At 37.3% G+C, this 26,172-nt stretch overlaps 1 long non-coding RNA gene across 1 annotated transcript in view; it reads right to left on the bottom strand.

Annotated features, from left to right (window-relative positions):
- Positions 1 to 251: 251 nt before the first annotated feature.
- LOC109268045 (uncharacterized) overlaps positions 252 to 26,172 on the bottom strand; it is a 102,954-nt gene continuing 77,033 nt past the window's right edge. The window contains exon 4 of the long non-coding RNA XR_002080438.2: positions 252 to 320. This is a non-coding gene — a long non-coding RNA (uncharacterized LOC109268045). The remainder of the gene's footprint in view (positions 321 to 26,172) is intronic.

Below are 26,172 nucleotides of genomic sequence, written 5' to 3'. Positions count from 1 at the left end.
ATGCCCAGTGCCCAGCATGGCACCTGGAAATGCCTATTTTCAGAAATGCCAGGGTTTGGGGAGTCCTTGACTGTGTTTGTATTTATGATCACAACTCTATGTTTTAGATGATGTGGCTTGGATTCGTCTTCGTAGTTGTCTTCAGACTTTTCTGCCCTTCAAAACAGGAGCTGCTACCAAGGGCCTAAGGAGGTGATACTAGGAGCAAAGGGAGAGCATTAAATGCTGTTTAAGTTGACAACTCCAACTTACCTTTGGACTCGGTCCTTATCAACCACTTCCAATCATCTCTAATTCATTAAGCTGCTTTTTGCTTCTTCCTGAAAAAAAGGGATAACAGAAGAAAAATACTTTTTTCTTTTACTATAAGTTTTTTCAAGAACAGTGCCAGGCAGCACTACCTTGGCTAGGGTTTCTGACACAAGTTAGTTTTAAGGAGTTTATCACATTCACTGTTTTTATTTTATTATTTTGTTTTATTTTATTTTATTTTATTTTATTTTATTTTATTTTATTTTATTTTATCTTATTATTATTTGATTTTATTTTAAGTTTACTTATTTATTTGGAGAGAGAGAGGCAGAGAGAGAGAGAGGGCGAGACAGAATCCCAAATAGGCTCTGTGCTGTCAGCGTAGAGCTGACGCAGGGCTCGAACTCATGAGCCATGAGATCATGACCTGAGCTGAAATCAAGAGTCAGTCGCTTAACCGAGCCACCCAGGAGCCCCACAACATTCACTATTTTAGTTTTTAGGTGGCAGAAATCTTGCCTGGGTGTCAGAGTTCATGTGCATGCTCTGTTTACTAAAACATGAGTCACAACTGAGGGTTTCTCGTTGCCCTTTGTTATGAACAGTGTCACTTGTATCAGACCACACTTTCTGGTTTGTGCCTTCAAATACAGCTTTGGTTACCATGAAATACTGAACTTTTGTCGGTGAAATTTAAATTTCTTATATGGGGGAAAATCTAAATCACATCGGGGAGAGAAGAAAGAGATCTGAAGTTGGGGAAAGTCCAGAGACTTGAATTTACTTGTTAATTAATGTATCCTATGCCTAAATAGAGCATAACTTAGTAAATGGTTGTTGAATGACTTAGTGGTGGGGAACTTTACTTTTGGAATGAAGGTATCTCATAAAGAATCCTTTTGGGGATAAAAGGAGCCCAATACATTAGCTAAATAATTATGGGCCACATTTAAAAAAAAAATCACATGTATTAATACTTTATTAAATAGAAAAACAGAGATTTGAAAAAGAGCACTGGTTTTATTTTTTTTTTTAATTTATTTATTCATTTTGAAAGAGAGAGAGGGTGCATGCTAGTGGCGGAGGGGCAGAGAGAGATGGGGAGAGAGAACCCCAGGCAGGCTCCACACTGTCAGAGCAGAGCCTGATGCAGGGCTCGATCCTGAGAACCGTGAGTTCATGACCTGAGCTGAAATCAAGAGTCAGATTGATTAACAAATTGAGCCACCCAGGCACCTCGAAAAATAGCACTGGTTTTAAATCACCAAAGTTTCCATAGACGGGGAAGAAAACCCAACATGATACACCACAGATTCCAGTGGCCTCTACCCATCAGGAAGTGTGGGAATACCTGAAAAGGAGGCAGATTTCAGTAGTAAAGACAATCTGAGTGTCTTCCAGTTCTGGTAGCTACACAGTGGTGTCAGAAGCACAGCAAACACTTCCCCAGCAATAGATGTTTATCACAGCTCCACTGAGGAAATATTTTGCAATGTTCATCAGCATAGCACCACTTTGGGGAAAGCCCCTTCCACATTCTTTAGTCTATGTGCTTACAGTGGGGCTGACCCCAGCCCCAACTGCACAGGTATGAAAAACTAGAGTCAATCCAAAGACGTTTACCGATTACATCAGAAAAGGGGTGCATTTGTTTGCACTGCTAGGAGGGATCTTAAAAGTTCTCTTCGCAAGAAAAGCATCTGTGACTGTGTGTGGCAATGGATGTTAACTAGACGTACTGTGGTGAGCATTTTGCAGCATATACAAAATCCAGTCATTACACTGTACACCTGAATCTAATACAGTGCTGTAATATCAGTTATATCTCAGAAATAAGCAAATACGTAAAACTGAAAGATAAAGTAAACAAAAAGGAAAAGGAAAGGGGATGCATCTGTTTCACGGGAGTTGGAGGTAGGAGGAAGACTTGAGTTACTCATGGTCACATCTTATTACCAGGTGGGAAGAATCTTTCAGAGAAGAATGATAATGAAAAAAATATTCAGGGGTGCCTGGGTGGCTCAATCGGTTGAGCATCCGACTTCAGCTCAGGTCATGATCTCACAGTCTGTGAGTTCAAGCCCCGTGTCAGGCTCTGTGCTGACAGCTCAGAGCCTGGAGCCTGCTTCGGATTCTGTGTCTCCCTCTCTCTCTGACCCTCCCCTGCTTGTGCTCTGTCTCTCTTTCAAAAATAAATAAACATTAAAAAATTTTCAAAGATAAGATATGAATACAGATGGTTTTCTGGTCATATTGTGAGAGCATCTAGATCCAGCTATACCTGAAGCATCAGATTTCTGTAGTTTTCATTTAGTGAAAAACTTTTTTAAATCCTTTTTTTTTTCTGGCATTACCCTCTCTGTTGCTCTTCCTCAGTTCTCATCCAACAAGGTAATGTTTTCCTTTAAAAAAAAAGTCAAAAATAATTTTTATACATTACTAACAAACGATCCATGTCTCCATTAGGTACCTTTAATGTTCTACTTTTTATTTTATTATTTTATTTTTTATTTTTTTGGAACGTTTATTTATTTTTGAGAGAGAGCAAGTGGGGGGGGAGGGGAACAGAGAGGGAGTGAGACAGAGGATCCGAAGCAGGCTCCATGCTGACAGCAAAGAGCCCAGTGTGGAGCTTGAACTCACAAACCATGAGATCATGACCTGAGCTGAAGTCAGAGGCTTAACCGATTGAGCCTCCCAGACACTCCAATGCTCTACTTTTTAAAACAAAATCTCAAGCAGCTCAGAATACTTTTATACAAACTTGTTAAAAATGAGAGTTTGGTCCAGTTCTTTTTAGAAGACGAAGAGCCGTCTGCAGGAATAAGAAGATGAACTTGCATGTAAAAATAGAGTTTTTCTGAATTAAAAGCAATAACATAGGCACTGAAAACATCATTTGCCTTGTAGTCAGCCTGGTATTTTTAGCCCCTCCTACACAGCGTTAGGTCAGGGGAACTGAGAGCTCCATTCTCTCATCTTCATGCATCCACAATTCTAGCATTCATTTAATTTCTGACTAAAAGACACTAACTGCCAGTCCAGCAGGCTCTTGAGAGAGCCTCAGACCTTGTTCTTCCCCAGTGTTCTCTAAGGTTCCTGGAGGTGGGACTTCCACTTACCACCCATAGATCCCAGCCTTTCCTCCCTTTGCTATTTCAGCTTCCTTTGAAAATTTGATTCATCTTTACAATTTGGCTGGCTTATTCTCAGCACTTGGCTATCAGACTTGGGAGCTGGTGGGGACGTATCTATTTCTTGTATCACACTGTGCGTCTTTATTTAACCCAAAGCCCTACCAGTTGAAATGAGGGATTGAATAGACAAATTACACTGACGTGACTTGTCTATAAAAATTGCCCCAAAGAACCAGCTTCTTGCCTTTGGGTTATTGTGTCTAAATCTGTCATTCTCTGGTTCCCTCCTCCCCTTGAGAATGTTGGCATTTGCCTCCAATTCTAGTGAGACTGGTGAGTTCACACCAAAAACATTTCTGAAAAATATGTAAGATGAGCTAAAGATTTAAGTGGTCACGCTGATCAGAAGGAAGTTCAGCAAAACTTAACACAGCTTCTCTGACTCCTGGAAGCCGTAGTCAAGATCCTGCCCGTGCAAAGTGGCATCTAGCCAGGTCTGAGAGCTTTACTTTACACGTCTAGTTCAAACTAAAGCTTTATGATAACTTATGAGGACTTTGAGAATAAGTCCTCTTGTCTTATATTTCTTCTTTAAAAATCTTGGCTCTCTGAAGTCCTTTGCATTTGCTTATTAAGTTTAGATTCAGCCTGTCGAATTAAAAAAAAAAATCCACAAGAGTTTAGATTGCAGCTGATTGAGTGTTTCAATCCCTTCATATTCTACAGCACAATTTAAATTTATTTTTTCTTCAATTTCTTTTAGTGTTTCCAGTTTTCTGCATAGAAGTCTGATACAACTTTAGTTAGATTTATTCTAAGTATATGGCATTATGATGCCATTATAAAAGCATTTACTAAATTTCATTTCCTAACACTTTCCAATATACAGAAATGAATGGATTTTTAAATATTGATTTCCTATATAGCAACCTAGCAAAGCACTCTTTAAGTCTCATGATATATCTGTGAATTATTTAAAATTTTCTTCATATATAAGCAATTACTTCATATAGAAGTTTGCTGTTATTTTTTCCACTTCCAAACTTCATGTCTTTTTTGTTGACTTACTATATTACCACGAACTTGAGCAATTTGTTGACTAAAAGTGATAACATCGTTGCCTTGTTCCCAATTTCAAAGGGAATAATTTCATTATTTCACCCATATGTATACTTGTTGAGGTTTTGTTTTGTTTTTTAGGTATTCGTCATTAGATTATTAAATGTTCTAACCTGGTTTCCTAAGAGTATTTGTATTCTTCTAAATCATACATGCGTGTTATAATTTCATCATGTACATTTTCTGCATCTGTCAAGATTATCATGATTTTGTCCTTCAATTCATGAACGGGCATGTTGCTAGAAGCCAGATACCACTCAAGTGCTGATGGAAAAGAAAAAAAAGTTCTGCAAAGGGGAAGTGCTCAACTTTGTCAAGGAGAGGCCATATTGTTTGCACTACTGGCAGTTATAAATAAGTGCATGTAAATCAGAGCATTGGTTAGTTACAAGGTACTTTTCAAACACCAAAGACCTGGATATATGTGTTGAGAGGAAAAATTACAAAAGCAAAAAGAATGGCATTTTAAAACATGTTATGAGAGAGGGCCTTACTATTATTCTAACTCATTAAGCACTTTCTACATGAATTATCTGACATATCCTCAAAACAACCCTATCATTTCCACTTAAGACACAGGAAACTGAAGCTCATGGTGGTTAAATAACTCGCCCAATGTTACATAGCTAATAAGTGTGATTGATGCAGTTCCAACTGGCTCCAAACCCAAACTCTTAAGTTTCTTTCAGAGGAGGCAACATGATATAGTGGGTAAGGATTTGCACAGGGTTTGGTTTTGATAAATGATGTTTTTTAAGTGACAGTTTTATAGATGGAAATAATAGACAAGAAGGAATTGTACTCTGAACTATTTTATAGAGATTATTTGTGTGCAGAATTATAAAGTCTGAAATTCTTTTATTCTGGAAACTCTCACATTAAGCTTCTCTAAATGAAAGAACTTAATGGTGTGGCTTTGGGCTGGGCAACGGGTCGAATGTTTGCATGTCTAGTGGTGAAAGAAATTCTTCAGTTTTCCTCATTCCTTCCTACGTGAAAACTCTAAATGTGCTCATAGTATTCCCTAAAAAACAGTGTCACTTTGGACACTGTTAACTATGCCAACACTGTGATGATGTTCTATGATAACAACGCATTCTTCTGCTTTTTTCAGCACTTCTGTTCCTTCTAACTTCTTTGTGGGCTGCTCCATCCATCTCTTAAATGCTGATTGATGAACACACTCACTTCCTGGAAATCTCATTATCTTAGGATCTCGTACCTTATCTATCTAGCAGCGAAAGCAGAAAATAAAAGTGACGAAATTTACACATCATTAATACATATGTGTGTGTGTGTGTGTGTGTGTGTGTGTGTGTGTATTTTCAATCCAAATGGTTATTTATTCTAAAACTGGAAGCTACTTTGCCTACATTTTCCCCAGAATGTTTAAATGAGAACTGGGAAGGAAAAAGTTACAGATGTAAACATTGACATAGTTGCTTTTTTTAAAAAAATATTAAAACCCTTTTTATTAGCCACTTCCGTGAATGCTTTACAGGTTATGCAAAAACATTTACAGGCTCCACATGGTGTTTGCTTTTCTCGCAAGTTTTTCCATCTACTACAAGAACAACAGAGGTCTGATTATATGTGTATTACAACATATAATATAATTATATAATCTGTTAATTGTATAATTATATAAACATATAATTATATGTGTATTATATATAATTATATAACATATTAATTATATACGTAGCAATGTAGAATCAATATATAATATTATTATATATAATACTAATATATACTGACATATTACATACTGATATATACCTTATACTATATATAATCAGTATATAATATTATTATATATAATCAGTATTATTTTCAGAATTTTTTTTTGCTAATCAGGCTTAATTTTTTTGAATTAACTTTTTATTAAGATTTCATTTTTTTAGAGCAGCTTTAGGCTCACAACAAAATTGAGGGGAATATACAGAGATTTCCTATATAGCCCCATCTCCACAAATGCCTGGCTTCCCCCATTATCAACATCCCCCACCAGAGTGACACATCTGTTACAACTGATGAACCTGTACTGACACGTCATAATCACCCAAAGTCCACAGTTTACATCATGGTTCACTCTTGGTGTTTTACATTCTGTGGATCTGGACAAATGTAAAATGCCATGAACCCATCATTATGGTATCTTACAGAATATTTTCACTTCCCTAAAAAGCTGTACTCTGCCTATTCATCCTCCTACCCCTCCAACCCCTGGCAACCTGTGATCTTTCTGTCTCTAGTTTTGCCTTTTCCAACATGCCATATAGTTGGAATCATCTAGTATGTAGCCTTTTCAGACGGGCTTCTTTTACTTCGTAATATGCACTTAAGATTCCTCCATGTCTTCTCATGGCTTGCTAGCTCATTTCTTTTTAGCCCTGAATCATATTCCATTGTCTGGATGCACCATAGTTCGTCCATTGACCTACTAAGAGACATCTGGATTATTTACACTTTTTGGCAATTACGAATAAAAGTGCTATTAACATTCATGTGCAGGTTTTTGTGCGGACATAAAATTTCAGCTCCTTTGGATAAGGAGCATGATTATTGGATCCCATTGTAAGACTATATTTCGTTTTGTAAGAGACCACCAAACTACCTTCCAAGGTAGCTGTTCCATTTTGCATTCCCATCAGCAATGAATGAGAGTTCCTGTAGCTCTATATCCTTATCAGCATTTGGTATTTTCAGTGTTCTGGATTTTGGCCATGCTAGTAGGTATGCAGTAGTATCTCACTGTTGTTTCCATTTGCATTTCCCTGGTGGCAGACAATGTACAACATCTTTTCACCTACTTATCTGCCATCTATGTATTTTCTTTGGAGAGGTGTCCGTGGCCCACTTTTTAATTTGGGTTGTTTTTTTATTGCTAAGTTTGAAGAGTTCCTTGTATATTTTGGATAATAGTCCTTAATCATATGTGTCTTTGACAAATATTTTCTCCCAGTCTATGGCTGGTATTCAGTATTATTTTTTTATATTCTTCAGTATATAGAATTCAAATATTGCAGAAAATACAAGAATTACAAACAGAAAAAAGTTTAAGTGCATGAAAAATAATATTATATGTATAACTCTGAGGAGGGAGACAGAGAAATAGGGTCAGTGCATGGGGTTTTAAAATTCAGATTAAAAATTATTGACTAAAATTAGGTAACATTTTATATCAAGTATGTCAGATTACGTTTTTCTCCATTTTTTTCTATGTGTTTGAAATAGTTCAAAATTTAAGGAGGAAAAAAACTGAAATCAGACCAGGTTCTAGTGTTTTAATACAGATGACATTAGTGAATCCATTACTTCCATCTGATCTCTTTTCAGATGGAAAATAATCTCTTATAATCTTATAACTTTTATAATCTTATTTATAAGATTTCTTTTCATTATAATACTCTGAGAATGCTTTTTTGATGGCATGTCTCCCTACTTTCTTTGGTATATCCTAATTCACAAAATATGAAACTTCAAAAGATTTGCTTAAGCTGTACATTCAAATTAGCTCTTTTATAAAGAGGAAGGCAAACATATTGTTACTGCAATAATTATTGTCTTAAAACAAGTGCCCTCACTTGAATTTGGACTCTTCTGTTAACTTAGTAAATGAACTCATGGTCAGTAGCTTGAATCAACTCTAAATATAGGATGTTTACACCACACCCAGATTGGGTCAACACTAAAACGAGGTATATACAAAGGAATTCTTCCCACTTCTCTTGAAAACACATATTTCCATCGGGCTCATAAATCAGGATTTGCCATATGTAGTGCACTTAACCCCAAGCTAAGATTTCTAGAAAACATTTCGAAAATTATTTAGCAAATCATGATCACTACATTTCTAAGTGGCCACTTGGAGTGGACAAAAGAGAAAACATAGGCTTCTGGACTCTTCCTGTCTGAAGCCTCCAGCCATACTCCAGGGTAGTAGGAGCAATGAGCTGGGCCAGAACTTTCCTCCCCAACACCGACCCAAACTCAAATCACCTGCAGCAATTGAGCTCCTTAAAATATTCCCGAAAATGAAAGTGTACAAAAGGAATCTGGGATTTGAAACATTCTCACAGGCCCCAGAAGTGAGGGACTGAAGAATTTTTGGCCCTGCTCAGTTTCTCAGTGGACGAGGCAGTGTCAGGGCCTCCTGACTATGTGGGTCAGAACTCGCTTTCCACAGAGATACGAAGAAGGAACTGGTAAGACTTTTTTAATTGCCTATGTGAAGGAAATCACTGAGGACACTTGAGCTGATAAAAGGGAAAAGGAGGGAAAAGAGAGAGGCTATGGCGTGAGAGCACACATCACTGCATATGCCTTTTCTCTGCTCCCCGTGTTCCCACTGTAGTGTGGATCTGAGATGGTTCATGTGCTGATCTCTGATTGTTGGCTCATCATTCCAGCAGGAACGAGTTCTTTTGAGGTCTTTGTTTCCTCTTTGCCCACCTCTTTCATCTCATCCTCCACTTCTTAAGTTCTCTAAACCATAAAACGTTGATCCTATCAGAAGTTTGGAGTGCCATGGTAGTCTGCAGATTCAGGGTAGGAGAAACTGTCTTAATTCCTTTGAACTGGGGTTGGAAATAAGGACGGGCAAGAGATACTTTAGGGACACTGAGCTAGTGATTGAAATGCTTGGGTATGTTATAATGGGGGTCTGGGCCCAGGACCTAAAGTAGACTTATGCGGACTTAATAAGAGAGAAATCCAATATTTTAAAGCATCACCATCTAATTCTGGGGAACCTGAATTTTAAACATATAGGACACATGCCCACCTACTACCTATTGACTATTCAGTAGGAAGAACTGTCTGTGACTCAAGACTTTGCACAGTCCTGTCTGAACTATCCTCAATAGGAACTTCCCTCTTTTTAATGGTCCAAGACAGCCATAAGGCTTCTTTAATAAGAGGCTGGATCCCTGACATCAAGAAGGGCAGTGGAATTTGGAAGGGGAAAGATGTTTATACGTTTTACTTTTTTTTAGCACTCTGCACCTGTACATGGGTGGTACTATGAAGAACAAACTCTGGGCGTTCGCCTGAGCCAAGAGAGCAATGAAACTCAATCCTGATCCCATAGAGGGTCTGTCATCCTGCCTCCAGACATCCCACTGCTTTCACTATGCTGCTTCACTCAACCTCATGGCTCTATGGGCTTCTCTATGAGTTCCATGAATGGTTCATTGCATTTAGGTTAAAAAATATATACCCCCAAACTGAGAATTTCTCTCTCCCTTGAGAAACTAGTACGTTTTTAATTTTTTCTTGGGAGTCTATAACTTTCTTCCCCAAAGTAAGTAGTGTAAACAAATTATTTCTGTCAAACCTATATTATTGGTATCTTTAAGAGGTTCCACAGGATAATTGTGAATTCAGCCTGATTCTACAGAAGTAATTCAATACTTCCTTCACTGCCACCTCTGCCTCTGCTGGTTTCTTCTCTCTCCTTCCTTCCTTTCCTTCTCCTTTCCATCCCCACTCAGCTCTTAGAAATTTCAGTACTGACAGTTGGTCTCCAACTCCGGCTTGTCTTCTTGATCTTGCCCTGTCTTCTCCAACTAGACCTAGTGTGTGTTCTCTATCCCAGCACTGACTCTTGGCAGACTCCTGCTTTTGAGTTGCTGGTGTTCTGTGGCCAGTACATGAGTATAATTTTAGCAAAGGCAGAAAGGGGAAAAGTTGTGCACCTGTTTTATTCTTCCTAATCTCTCCCCCAGGAGAAATAAATCTGGGAAAAAGAATAGGGAGGTGCAATGGAAAAGGTCAGCCCAGACTGCTGTGCTTTCTGAGAACAGAGAAGACAGCTGTACTGGTCCAGAGAAGCTGGCCCCTGAGTTAACCAAGAAAGGCCTACAGCCTTGTTGCTGTGACCCTTCCCCAGCCCACCTCCTTGAGTTGCTACTTCTGGCAACGGAGAGAGTCAAAGTGATCCATTCAGGAACTGTGTGGCCCTGGTTATTGATATTCCATCACCAGACACTGCATCAACCCAGACCTGGAAAGACTGGACAGATTAATAGCTTCTTCACATTTCTTTGGGTGGTAATACACAGCTATTCTTGGCTTACTGATTAATTACGATGTCAAATTAAGTTAGGATAAACCTTTCTAGCTCATATAAAAATTGGCCCCTACTTATTTTGTGTCCATACATCTCTATCAAATAATACCTGGCTACACTGTTATTCTCATCTCTGAGTTGTTCCTGTTTAAGCAGGTATTATGTCTAACAACACTAATAACAGCCAAATGCATAGGACTTTTTATGGGCCAGGAGGTGTTGGAAGTGTTTTACATAGACTAACTCATTTAATACTCATAATAACCCTAAGAGGAAGGTAATTTTATCCTCATTTTATGAATGACAAATCTTAGGAGAGAGGTTAAATAACTCCCAAATCTCCTGCCAATGACCAGTGGTGAAACTGGGATTCAAATTGAGATGGTCTAACTCTGGAGTCTAGATTTGCAATCATTAAGTCATTAAATTGTACTTATATAGTCATCAATGTCTAGCACAAAATGTTAAACAAATAAGTGTTTAATAAAAAAATCTGAGCTCATTATTCTAGTTTGGGGGTATTAATCCTGGGATCCATAGCAAGTGCTTTAACATGACAAATATTTTATTTCATACATTTTCCACCCATATGACAAAACTAAGACTTTGGGAGCTCCAGAGCCCTGACCCATTGGATGGGATTCAAAGTCATTGTCTAACTCCATAACCAGCACTCTGCCTACTCTGCCAAGTGATCTTTCTACAAGGCCCAAGGAGCTCTGGGATGTCCTGGCTCTTCTGTGGCTGCAAGGGCTGTCCTCTGAGGCTCTCACGCAGTGGATAAGCCAAAGAGCCCACCAGGCTCTCTTTGCATAATGAGGGATAAATGCAGAGGGAGACCCGTGGTTCCCATGTAACTGAGGTGGCCGCTGGCCCTCAAGTGGCCCTACCTGAGCCTCATCCAGTGGTTTGACTCTCAAATCAAAGTGGGGAAGTCTGGGTTCTGTTCCTACTTCACCAATAATCCTGTGCTCTTGAATCACTCCCTTCTGAGTAAGAGAAGAGAGAAAGAGAAAAATCAGGGCTGGCTCTTCAGCCTCCAATCCTGTTTTTTGAGAACAGGGAACTGGACTACCTGGGCCCCTCAGGAAGGCTTGAACACAGAAGGTGAGACACTCCCTTCCCCTCTCAGGATCCTCCTGAAGACCACTGAGCTAGATGGTCATTTCCAATGACTGTTTCTGCTTTTCACTTAATGACAAACAAATCTTACCAGGCCTAGAGTTAAGATGTATTTTAAAAAATGCTTTAAATCTGTTTAAATCCTCAACAGATATAGCAGGGAGAGTTTCACCGTAAGAATAAAGGTACAAGGTTTCTAAGCTACCACTTTCCATGATTTTTGCCAAGTGATATCACTTAATTATTCCTATTTTGCCAGTGAAACTACAACCACCCTATGTACTGATGAGGGAGCATAAGGCAAGCCGACAGGCCACAAACACCCCCGACCCTGGTGGGATATGGGTGATATTCCTTGGGCATTCCTGGCTGCCCAAGAACAAAGGAAAGGGGAAAAACAAATGGTTAACTGATAGAGATCATAGTCCTGCAGGACCTAAGTCTCCATCACCCCTCCATAGTGATGTGGGAAACAAAGGCAGAAGGAAATGGCAGATAGAACTAAATTTCCTTATAACCTGCAGCCCACTGACAGATACTTGAGGCTGGCAGAGTAAAACGTTTCTCCAGGAACTCCTTACTGTCTTAATGTTAATGCTCTGCTAGAGGGAAAAACCACCTTAGCTTGACAATACCTTGGCCTCCAGTATCCCATGAGTCTTCTTTAGCATATGAAAATCTCACTGGGAACCTCCCCTGGACTTTACCTCCCCCAACTGCACAGTATATAACCAGTCTCTCCTCATGGTCCCGGGGCAGCTCTTCCAGCCTATGGGTGTTTAATAAAATCACCTTTTTGCACCAAAGACCTCTTCAAGAATTCTTTCTTGGTCATCGGCTCTGGACCCCATGAGCCCCACAATCACCCCTAAACCTCATCATGTACCTCATGTGGCTTTAAGGACGATTGGAGGTGAGGCATTTAGTTAGCAGTATTGTTTTACCCTTCCACACAAACTCAGGTTTCCCTTCTCCCGGGTGCTCTATGCTCTATTCTTTAGTAAAAATGTTCCATGAATTTTTGTAAAATAGAGAGCCAATGGTTTTGGGGGATTTTATGAGGTGGCTTTCTAATCCAGGCACAGGACTCCAGTCTGGGTCTTTGTTTAGAGAGGAGTTTTTCACAAGCTTTTTTCTCCACAGACAGCACTTTGGTCACTTCACATGTAACCAAAGCTCTCTCTGTGGGGAGACGGATCATGTCGTGGCGCTTCCAGCCAGGCAGTTACATGGCCGTTCTTCCCACTGATTTCAGGGAAGGAAACTCACGTTACAGCTCAGTGTTTTCATTTCAGTCTCCCTACAGCCCCATCACAGGAAGTCTAATAACAAAGATGGGCTAACTGTTAGTTATGGAATGTTAGTTGTAGGAGAGCTAGAAAAGTTAAAACACCCAAATTCAACCACTGGGGGGATATTCTTATAATTTTGTAGCGTTGGTGACTATCAGATAGCATTCTATGTAAATAGTACTCAAGAGTATATTTTATTAAAAAAAATATATATATATATATACATACATACACACTGTATATACATACCAATCTGACTCTACGGGATCCAAAATGTGCTATGTCTCTGTGAGACAGATACATACACACACATTTGAGTGTCTTGTGTGTTTTACAAATACAAAACCTGTATGACCCTCTTATTTTATAGTTTTTTTCTTTTCACTTAAGAACACATTACATATTTCTTAGCCCAGGTGTCTGTAAACAGGAGAATGGATGAACAAACTATGGTGCATTTATACAATGGAGTAATCCAATGGAAAAGTATTCAGCAAGGAAGAGAAATAAGCTACCCACGCACACAACAATATGGACGAATCTCAACTATGAGGAGTGAAAGGATCTTTACCTAAGAGTATATATTGTATGAATTCATTTATTCATATGAAGTTCTAGAACAAGTAAAGCTCAACTTTGATGGAAAAAATCAGAAAAGTGGTTGCCTTGGCAGAATGGGGCAAGGAGAGAGGAAGGGGCAAGAGTGAACTTTTGGGGTGGTTGTAATGATCTATGTCTTGATAGAAGTTTGGGTTACATAGCTGTATGCATGTGCAAAAACTCATCTAATGGTCCACTTAAGACTTGTACATTTCATTGCATATAAATTTTTACTTAAGGAAAAAAACAACAAATATCGAACTCTAGTTAATAATATGCATACAAAAGTTCTTAGGGGAAGGGAACCGATGTCCGCATTTTACTTGGAAATGCATTTTGAAAAAAGATCAATGCTACATAGATGGACAAATATGATAAAGTGGGTATCGTAAAATGTTAATTACAGCATTTAGGTGGTAGTTCTTTGGGCGCTCTCTGCACAATTTTTTCAATTTTCTGTAGGTTTGTTCTTTTTCATATTAAAATGTTAGCAAGAGAAAGAACATATGACATGTTCTCATGTCCAATATGCTTCCACAGTGTTTTAAAGGACTGATTAAATCGATATCTATAGACTGGAATAAAATTCAATCACTGTAAAACATTTAGATTGTTTATATTTTTACAGTACAAGCTGTATTACAACAACTATCCTTATACTTGGATATTTGGACAATTGTCTTATTAGATACTTAGGATAAATAAGCATGATTGCCAAGTCTATAAGGAATTAAGGATTTGGGTTCCTATTTTGATCTAGAAGATTTGGCACAATTTCCTCTCTTCTAAAGAGATGGATTCTATTTCCTCATATTTTCTTAGAAGATGTCCATTTCCATAAGATTCAGTTCTTTTTTCATCTTTGCTAATCAATCCAACATCTTTAACGGAATATTCTTACAATTTATTTTCTGGTTCTCTCCCACAGCATTTTTAGATCAAGGGGAAAACACTTAAAAGACAAGAGGAGAATTTTCCATGCCCAGTTTTGAACTAACAATCTGAATCATGGACTCCAAACCGTGATATGTCTTCAGCCTATTTCCATGATTTGATTTGTACTTAATCAGAGATTGAAAGTAAAATCAGTTTCTGGGTATTCTATCTAGTCTTTTCTTTCTGTGAACATCCAATGAAAGTACACAGGATACAAGAACATGGGAGGTGTTTACTCTTCATGCCGTGACATCACTATGCTTTGACAAATTGTAATGTGGAGTCGTATGTTCTAACACCTTTTGGGTTATCAGCAAGTTGCATAAAAACCCAACATATGTTCAGGTTCTAAATGATGATTAGAAGCCCAAGAAATCTGCGCGGCAAATTGGGATGCCAGAAGGAGCAGCACACAAACAAAACATTCACTTGGCTGTTCTTCCAATCCCGCTCATTGTGGTGTGGACTACAGTCCTGTTTTATTCCTTTCTCTTGGCTCCTTCAGCAGTAGATGAAACCACTGAAGCCACTCAGCAGACAAACACGCCAGATCACGGGCCAGAGGACAATTTCCCTTTCCCAGCAGCAGCTCAGGGCCCTTCCCTGGACTTTCCAGATGACCTTTATAGCAGCAGCTGATTTCTTGAATAGTTTTTATTTTGATGGCATACAGCAAAATAACAATGCAACGTTGCCTAGTGGAAAGCCTGAGAATCAAATTTTGGGTCTCTCTCTCTCTCTTATGGCTTTGATTTGAATATAAGAGACTTTAAGAAGGCAGTAACGGTGAATATACATGTGTACTTAACGTCTCATGGAGGTTTAACCAATTGGTGAGCAACAGGTGCATTTTACAATTTCCAAAAATGATACGAAGTGTTAAACAAGTTCTTGACAGTATTCCACTCAGTATCAGCTTTCAAGTGGGTCAGCCCATCTCATCCATTTGAAACTCAGGTTAATGGATTCTTTATAGAAATTGCTACTGTTGAAATGCTGTTGGGATTCCATTTTCTGATTTCCTTAATATTGCACTTTCCTGTTTCCCACCTACTTCCTGCAAAGTCTCTCTTGACTGACTTATTTATTGTAGAACTTATAAATAGTTCTATCCAAATTTCAGTCTTTAGTTTTACATTCTATCTCTACTTTTTCCTATAACATTTTGAGAAAAAAATCAGTTCCACATTGTTTGGATGGGTTCCTAAAGGTGGAATTAAAATTTTAAAATGTTATAATAGGTATCTAAATTGATATAACTTGTTGATTCCCACCACCTGCAGATTGTAGCAATTTCCTTACATAGTTGTCAAATAAGTCCGTCCCATTCCCAGTGTTGGGTAGATTGATGGATAAAAAATGCTATCCCATCCAACCAGTTGTATGGATATTCAAGTTCTTTGTCCATTTTAAAATGGATATGTTTATCTTTTCTTATTTATGTCTATTTTTTAAAGTTTATTTATTTATTTTGAGAGAGCAAGCAGAGGAGGGGCAGAGAGAGAGGGTGAGAGAGAATCCCAAACAGGCTCTGCACTGTCAGCACACGGCCTGATGCAGGGCTGGATCCCATGACCCTGGGATCATAACTTGAGCTGAAATCAAGAGTTGGATGCTCAACCAACTGAGCCACCCAGGCACAAGATAATTTATATAACAGATTACGAAGTCTGATATTACTGAATTAGTTTCTTCTTCAAAATATAGGCAATACTGGGTGAATGACAGAGAACTAGACTGTGACTAAAATAGACTGAAGTCAGTTGCCCATCATATTATATGAATATTTTAAAAGGCCATTTTTCCAAGTTACTAAAATGTTCCATTTCATTGAACTTCATTCCCATGAACCTTTATAAATGATAAATAACAACCAAATCAATGACAACAATAGTGAGGGGTAGAAAGAACGCTATAACAAGATGCCAAAATCTCAAAATATGGATTTTTTAACAAAAAATTGGAAGAACAATAGTTTCTAAGTGTGGTTGTGAAACTAGGTCATCTATATCTTTTGGGATGTAGAAAGAAACTGTGTTTGTTGAAACAGAGCACTGTGGTGAGAGAAAGATATAGCTAATGCAAAGAAGCAATGAAATGGTTAATGGAAAAAGTGTATGTACAGGTTGAAGACATGGTGTATAGAAAAGTTACACCATGTATCACAGGTTGTTTTAAAATTACTTTTAATCTAGAAAGTTCAGTTTTGTTTTAATATGATTTACCCAGTTGTGATTTACTTGGCACATTTAGGACTCAGCATAATCTTTGAGTCTGAAAATTGATTTCTTTATTCTGGAAAATTCTCCTTCATGAATCATTTTTATACAGTGTATTAGCATTCTTTCCATTCTTTCTTCATGAAACACCTTCAAGACCTCAGTTGATGCCTCCTGTCCTATTATTTATATTTATTAATGTCTTTTTCATATCTTCTGTTGATCAATCTTCCGATATGTCAACTCTATCTAGCTGGTAATTTATCCATTGAGGGTGTTTAATTTACTGTAGTTTTCAGTTTTAGTGTTGAATTGTTTGTTCTCCCACTTAGTGCATCTACTGAAGCATCCTCATGGTGACTTGTTTACAAATGTGGTTTCTGATTTTTGACTACGTACCCCTCCCACAGAGGTTGTCCTACAGGTTTTGGAGACATTCTCCAAAGCCTTTGCTTTTATCAGGAGCCCTTATGGGTCAAATGGTTTTAATGTATTTTAATGTTAATTTTTTGGCTTGAGTTTACATGGGTACTATGTTTTATACACTATACCCTAGCATGGCACAGATTTTCTGTTTTAATGTCTTAAGGTAATTGCCTATTCTATAAGGCCTTAGGCAGATGATAAGAATCTTGTAGTTTCACAAGTTGGTAAGGTAAAATTCTACGAGGGCTTAGCCCTTGAAATAAATGGTCTGGCATGAATCCCACCTTTATGTAGGAACCTCAGTTCTGGCTTAAACTCCTATTCTTAAACTCTAGCTTTGTGTTTCCATTTTCCATTTTTAGGCACCTAAGAATTTTCCTTTCTTGCCCTCAAACTTTGTTAGGTATTTTTAAAAAATGTGTTATTCCAGGCTGTTGTAAAACTGGAAAGCTCTCCAAATAATTTTATGGATTCAGGATAACTTTAAAACTAAAGAGAGACAGAGAGAGAGAGAGAGAGAGAGAGAGAGAGAGATTGATCTTGTTTATTAATATAGACATAGATGCATAAATTGCACCAAATATTAGAAAATAAGTTTTTTAAATGTAGAACCACAACTACAGTCCTAAAATAAATCCTACTTACTTGAGTTTACTATTATTTTGATACATTGCTAGATTTTATCAGTATATTTTATTACATTAAAATTTTTAAAGGGAAAATTCATATGAATATAACAACTGGTGGTGAAAATATGATTGTTACAATTCAATAGACATTTCTTCCAGAAATTCTGAGTAAAATTAGAATGCAAGGAAAAGACTAAAATATGACTGATCCTGTAAGTGCATTGACACTGCAAGTATATTTTCCTCTTCCTTATGATTTCCTTAGTAACATTTTCTCTTCTCTACCTTACTTTATTTTAAGAATACAGTATATGATACATATAACACACAAAACATGTGTTAATCAACTTTTTATGTCACCAGTAATGCTTCTGGTCAACAGTAGACTATTAGTAGCTGAGTTTTTGGGAAAGTCAAAAGTTTTGTGCAGATTTTTGACTATGTAGGGAGTTGGCACCCTTAACCCCTGAATTGTTCAAAGGTCAACTGTATACGTATAGATACTGTATGTGTAATTTTCAAATTGTAATTTCCTATATAAATTATATTTATATTTGTATTTTACGCATTTTTGAAAATTTATAAAATCCAATAAAAAACACATGTAAAGGAAAACTATTTACATATTAATTGCATGGTGGGCATACTAATTTGGTACTCAAAATCCATACCACTATCTTTCTAGTGTGTTCTAGTTTGCAGAGTCTGGAGAATTAAAAACTACATTTTCACAATCCCTTGCCAAATCTAGGATCCTGGATGTGAGTTACGTTTGGTTGACCAGATATACTTGTGTAAAAGTTAGAATCTTCTTGGGATATCAGTTTTCTCTATATCTTTAAGTTTCATATATATATAACTTATTATATTACATATATTACATATCAGGTGATATTACTGTCACCCTGATTGCTATTCTCTGAGGTTCTTGAACCTGTGTTTTGGTATCTGTCATTAATTGTGGAAAGTTCTTGGCCATTGCCTCTTCAAATATTTCTCGTGCTCTGTTCTTCCTCTCGACTCTTTTTAGAAATCCAATTACACATGTTAGATCATTTGGTATTTTTGCACACCTCTTGCACACTCTCTTCTGAGCTTTTTACATTTGTCTCTGTGTTTTCTTTCCTTGGCTATCGAGACTATTGAAGACATTCTTCATCTCTCCTACTGTGTACTCATTTCTAGCTCTTCCAAATGATTGCTTTTTATTCTTTTCATCTCTTTGTTGAAGTCTCTCATCTGATTCTGCATATTCCACCCTTCCCACCAGAAATTTAAGACATTAATCTCATTATTTAAAACTTTCTATCTGGCAGTTTATAATACCAGCGCCATTTCCAAGTCTGGTTTTATTGAATGTTTTATCTCTTGAAAAGTGTTGTTACTTTCTTGATCCTTTGTAATTTTTGGTAGAAATATGTCCTACACCTTGTGTAGTACAGTATAGACTGAAGTAAACAATTTTTGTGCTGGGAAATTAGCACATTTTTTCTTCTACTAGGGACTTAATATGAGCCCTGTCAATTCTGTAATGAGTTGAGCTAGGTTTAATCTTTGCTGTTGCTATGGTTACTCTCCGTGCACTACAGATTTCAGGTTTCAAATACTTTGTTATAGACCGAATATTTGTGCCTCCACATCCATATGTAAAATCCTAATGTCCAATGTGATGGTATTTGGAGGTGGAGCCTCTTGGAGGTGATTAGGTCATGAGGGTGGAGCCCTATGAATGGAATTAGTGCCCTGATAAAAGAGATCCCAGAAAGTTCTCTTGCCCTTTCTGCCATGGGAGGTTACAGTGAGGAGATAGCCTTCTATGAAGCAGGAAGTAAGCTCTCACCAGAAACTGAATCTGATGGCACCTTGATCTGGGAATTCCCAGCTTCTGGAACTGTGAGAAATAAATTTGTTGTTTATAAGCCACACAGACTATGATATTTTGTGACAGCAGCCTGAACAGACTAAAACATACCAGCAGTGTTAATTTGTGGTTAGGATGGAGGCTGGTTTGCTACCTTATTTTCTCAATGTCTGCTATACCCTCAGTGTTAGTTCATCCCTTTATGTCTCTGAGAAGGTCTCCCTTCATGCTTCTGTCCCTCTTCCAGAAATAGACTGTTACTGATTAGACTGAATAGACTGTTACTATTAGAGTTCTATCAATAGGTTATGAAGAATTTTCATAATTTACTGTTAAGGGAGATAAGTAAGATGTAAAATAGGTGTACACAGTATGATCCAATTTTATAAAACAATGACAAAACCTGTATTTATGTATTTATACATCTATGCATAGTTATAGAGGCATGAAGGAAGTGCATACATACTAGGTCACTGCCATAGTTCCTGGGAAAAGGAAAAGGCCTTTATAGGTGGAAGGGGAAAAAGCAGAAGGAAGAAAAGAGAGCTAGGAAAAAAAATTTAATGAAAAATTAAACATGTAAGTTATAATCAAATGTTATTTAAAATAATATATATGTTGAAAAGTATGTGTGACTAATCTAACAAGATGTGCAAATGAAAGACAATCAAAATATTTAAAATATGTCACTGAGGCTGGGAGGCTGGTGGAGTAGGAAGCAATAGGAGTGTCTCCCCACACAGACAAAAGTTGTACTGGCAGAATGTGTCTGATGTAACAATTTTAGAACTCTGGGGTATGTTGAAGGCTTGTAACTTCCAGGGTGAGGCATGGATGGTAAATTGTGTTTAATTTCAGTCAATGTTAGCTCTTAGCAGCAATCACCCATACCCTACCTCACCTTCACACCCCCAGCACCATGGCCAGAAGTTATACACATGTTCCTGGAGTAGCTTGCATTAAGCTCGAGGGAGGCACACTTTATTTGTCCTTCAAACATCAGGGATCTATGTTCAAATATTAGAGATTATTGTTGCTCCCTGTTCCCCATTGTTGCAAGACCTCCCTTCTTTGGCTGAAGCAATTGTAAGGGATTTATAAGGCCAGTATCCATTTTTTTCCCTGCCTTTATATTTCTCTTTCCCTCCTTTTTAGAGACAGACATTAAAGAAGAAGTTGTTCAAAAAGCAACTCATATCCAAGGGAAGTTAAAGGCATTACACATGCTCAGGGAAAGTCGCAGGCTTGAGAGACCTGAGAAGACCTTAAGCTTACACATCAGGCTGATACTTGACATGGGAACAGCCTACAACAACCTAAAACCAAACCAAACAAACCCAGAAAGCAGAAAACCCCAAGGAAAGGGGAGAATCTGATTTCCAGAGTGAATTACCACACTATTAGATTCACATGTCCAGTTTTCAACAACTAGAAAAACAACAAAATCACAAGGCATGCAGAGAAACAGGGGCAGATAGCCAATTAAAAGGGAAACAAAATGAACCAACAGAAACTATCTCTGAGAAAATCCAAGTGGCAGACTTACTAGATACAAACTTTTAAAAACAATTTTTAATGTATACTTATTTTTGAGAGAGAGAGAGAGAGAGCAGGGGAGGAGCAGAGAGAGAGAGGGAGACACAGAATCCAAAACAGTCTCCAGGCTCTGAGCTGTCAGCACAGGGCCCAATGCAGGGCTTGAACCCACGAACCGTAAGATCATGACTCAAGCTGAAGTCAGACGCTTAACTGACTGAGCCACCCAGGTGCCTCATGGACACGAACTTTAAAACAATGCAAGGAACTAAAGGAAGATATGGAGACAGTTCAAGAAAACAATATATGAGTAAAACAGAAGTCACAATAAAGAGATAGAAAGCCAAAAGAAACTACAGAGCTAAGCAGTACAAAAACTAAAATGAAATTTTCACCAGAGGGATTTGAGTAGGCAGAAGAAAGAATAAGCAACCTTGAGATCTGGCAGTTGAAATTGTTGAGTCTGAATAATAGAAAGAAAAATGACTGAAGAAAAGTGAGCAGAACCTAAGGGACCTGTGGGGACACTGTTTGGCATACATTCATTTTGGGAGTCCCAGGAGAAAGAGAAGAGAAAGGGGAAAAGGGATTATTTGAACAAATAATGGCCCCAAATTTCCCAAATTTGATGAAATCCATGAATACAAACATGCAAGAAGCCCAAAGAACTTCAAGGAGGATGGACTCAAAGCTATTCACCACAAGACACCTTCTTTTCAAACAGTTGAAAGCTAAAGTGAAAGAGAATCCTGAGAGTAGCCAGAGAGAAGTGACTTCTCACATACAAGAGACCCTCAATCAGATTATCAGAAAATTTCTCATCACAAACTTTGGAGGCTGAAAGGCAGTGGACGAATATATACAAAGTGCTAAAAGAAAAGAAAAAAAGAAAAGAAAAAAGATCAACCAAGACTCCTATATCCAGGAGGAAAACTGTCTCTCAAAGGTAAGAGATAAATTAAGACATTTCCAGATATTTTTAAAAAACCCTAAAAAAAAAACAACTAAGAGAGTTTGTTGCTATTAGAACCGCCCTCCAGAAATCCTAAAGGGTGTCCTGCAGGTTGAAAATGAAAGAATAGTATCTTAGAGCCATATGTAGAAAATAAAGACATCAGTAAAAGCAAATACATAGGCAACTATAAAAGCTAGTATCTTGACAATTTGTAACTCTATTTTTGTTTTGTACATGACTTAAGAGACTAATACAATTTTTAAAAAATTATTACTCTAAAAGCTAGTATTATCATAACTTTGGCTTGTAACCCCACATTTTGTTTCTACATAATTTAAGAGACTAATGCATTAAGGAAACAATTATTAGGTTATGTTTTTAGACACACAATGCATATGTAATTCTGTAACATCAGTAACTGAAAAGGATGAAGACCATGCTATAAATGACTTGAGGTTTTCTTTTTAAGTTATTGAAGTTAAGTGGCTATAAATTTAAAGTAGAATGTTATACCTTATAGGATTTTAAGTGCAATGGCCACAGTAACCACAAAGAAAATAGACAAGTGTTATAGAATCCACACACACAAAAAAAATAGAGAAGAGAATTAAAACATTTCACCATAAAAATCAACTAAATACAAAAGAGACATTGATGCAAAAAGAGAGGAACAACAACAACAAAAAGCTATATTCCATATAGAAAACAAATAGCAAAACTACAGGAGCCTCAGAACTACAGAAGTCCCTCATTAACAGTAATTACTTTAACTGTAAATGGATTAAACACTTCTATCAAAAGAGAGGTTGGCAGAATGTATTTTTTTAATTGCACCTATACGCTATTTAAACATCCTCATTTTAGATCCAAATGGAATGAAAGTATGAAAAAAGATATCTCATGCAAATAGTAACCAAAAGATAACAGGGGTGTCTATACTAATATTAGACAAAATATACTTTAAATCAAGGAAATGTATAAAATATTTATATATTAATAAAAGCTTCACTACAGCAAGAATATATAACAATTATAAACATTTATGCACCTAATAACAGATTATCAAAATGTATAAAGCAAAAATTGACAAAATTGAAGAGAGAAATAGGTACTTGTATCATAATAACTGAATACTCCAATACCCCACCTTCAATAATGGATAGAACCAGACAGAGATAAGTAAGGAAACAGAGGACTTGACAAGACAATAAACCGCCATATACAGATCGAACTCTCTACCCAATAACACCAGTTTGCACATTCTTCTTGAGTGGACATGGGCTATTTTACATATTGACAATATATTAGGCCACAAATTAAATCTCAATAGATTTGGAAAGATATATGTCATATAAAGCATCTTCTCTAACCACAGTGAGATGAAGTTAGGGATCAATAGCAGAAGGAAGACTGGAAATTTCACAAATTTTTGGAAATTAATATAATACACAAACCACCAATGAATAAAAGAAATCACAAGGAAAATTCAAAAATATTAAGGCACAAATAAGAGTACAGCACACCAAAACTTACACAATGCAGTGAAAGCACTGCTGAAGGGGAAATGTATAGCTATAAATGCTTACAGTAAAAAAAAAAGAGAAAGATCTCATGTCAACAACCTAAGTTTACAACTAAAGAAATTAGAAAAAAAACAAACAAACAACAACAAAAAAAAAACAACTAAGCCCAAGTATAAAAGGAAGGAAATAATAAAGATTAGAACAGAGGTAAATAAAATAGAAAATAGAAAAATAATAGAAAAAAATCAATGAAACAAAAAGGTGGTTCTTCCAAAAGATCAACAAAATTGGCAAACTTTAGCTAGATTGAATAAGGAGAAAAAAAAAGAGAGAGAGAGAGAAAGCTCCAGGTACTAAAGTCATAAATGAAAGTGGGAACTTTACTACTGACTCTATAGAAATAAACAACATTACAAAAAAGTACTATATGCAATCACACTCTAACAAATTGTATAACCTAGATGAAATGGACAGTTTCCAAGAAACACAAATCCCACCAAGACTGAATCACACAAAAATAGGATAATCAAATTGGTCTATAACTAGTTAGGAGATTGAATCAGTAATTAACAAATCTTCCATGAAGAAAAGTTCTGGCCTTGATGACTTCACTGGTGGATTCTACTATTTAAGGCAGAACTAACAACACTTCTCAAACTTTCCAAGAAATTGTAGAGGAGAAAACCCTTCAATAAGGCCAGCATTATGGGTAGCAGAGGGATGGGGGAGGAGATCTTAATCCCAGGAAGCGAATCCCCCATACTGAATAGAATCATTACCAACCCCCTCTCCTCCACTCCAGGACTTGGTTTTTCTAACTTTAAACTCTGCATAACAGAGTTATTTAGCGGATTAAACTAGGAAGTGAATAAAATTCTAAATGCAGTGTCTGCCTAGAGAGGGTGAAGTAGCATTTTAGTAACTAGTAAAATTTTTATTTCATGTGTTTAAATAGAATGCTTATTTAAAAAAGTTTTTTTTTTTTGCTTGTGGAATATCCAAACACAGAAAATAGTTTCCCATAAAATGTGACTGGCATAAAATGTTAGGCATAATTTTAACTGTCGTCTTCTGCTGTCCTTAGCAGAGGAACAGACTGCGTAACTTTTGAACGAAAAACGTCCCTTTAGGCGCTCCTTCTGGGCTACCTCAAATCCTCAAATTCCTTCAACACAGAAATAAATATGCCAGTTCATCTTCAAAACAGCACTGTGGTGAGATTAAAGGGTTAAGAGCTTCATAGGATATGGTTGACCTGAGTTTGTTATTAATGGCTGGTCACATGGCCTTTGGCAGGCCAAGTGGTAACACTGGCTTCCAGGAGAGAGGATGTTTTGGAAAATGATAATGTATGTGACTATCTGTTCCAGTCCACCCTGTGTTGGCAGTGCCTCCCATCCTCCTGTCTGCTTCCTTTGGTTTGGTTTAACCTATTTTTTAGTATCGTCAGTTCAAGTTCTTTCCTGGACTCTGGGAAGGGAGTTTCACTCTTTGCTTAGGATCATATGAGATTTTATTGCAAAACCTCAAACCATATTAAATTTGATTGTTCTGAAATATGCCATTGACTTTGAGTTCTGGGGATCTGCTTAAATATTGCCTCTTGGTTGAAACTTTTCCTTAAAGGAAGTAGACAATTTTTTCAGCCTCCAAAATGACAGACCCAAGTGGATAGGTCTTCGTGTAGAGGCTGCTGTTTATAGAGTTACTTTTGTAACTAAGATTTCTGTTAGTCAGAGACATGGTCTTTGGGTATAACATCTCCTACAGTCACCAGAATGTAATCTGGCACTATAGGCTAGAAATTGTAGTATTTATAAGGCTCTGTAACAGTTTCCATTTTCTAGGAGCACCTGGCTGGCTCAGTGGGTAGAGCAAGTGACCCCTTGATTTCAGAGTTGTGAGTTCATGCCCTATGTTGGGTGTAGACACTATTTCCCACTTCCTTGTCGCCAAGGCTCATAGAAGATAGGCAGGGGAGTCTGGGAGGGCAATATGGGATTGATCACCTGTCCAGTTTTCATTCATCAACTTAACGACAAGATATACTGCTACCATCAGTATGAATCAAAGAGAAGGTGAAATTACACTTCAGTATAAGCCCCATCACCTGGACTTAACAATCAGGGTCCAGAAATAATTTCTTTCCCCACAAGTGTCATCTAGCTTAATTATTAGCAGTTTATATATTTAGCAACGACAAGGCACCTCCTATCCTTAGTCATTTTGAGATGAAATAGGCATATAGGCAGTCACCTCTAATATAACAAAGCTTATAAGAGATTGAGCATGACAGGCCTAAGCATGGACTATCATACTTGCGCAAATTTCTTTATCTCCGTGGAACCTCATGTTCTTCAACTGTGATGGTACCTATCATTTAAGCTTGTTAAAAAGATTTGGAGTAATATTTATTATTTATGGAATATGTATGAGGGTGTGGGGCATCTCAGCTTGAGTCAGAGGCTGACACATATGTGTGGTTGTTCCTG

Source organism: Panthera pardus, unplaced genomic scaffold (genome assembly GCF_024362965.1).
Source record: "Panthera pardus isolate Hobbes unplaced genomic scaffold, ASM2436296v1 HiC_scaffold_8, whole genome shotgun sequence".
Classification (NCBI taxonomy): domain Eukaryota; kingdom Metazoa; phylum Chordata; class Mammalia; order Carnivora; family Felidae; genus Panthera; species Panthera pardus.
This window is presented reverse-complemented; position numbering and strand designations above follow the sequence as displayed.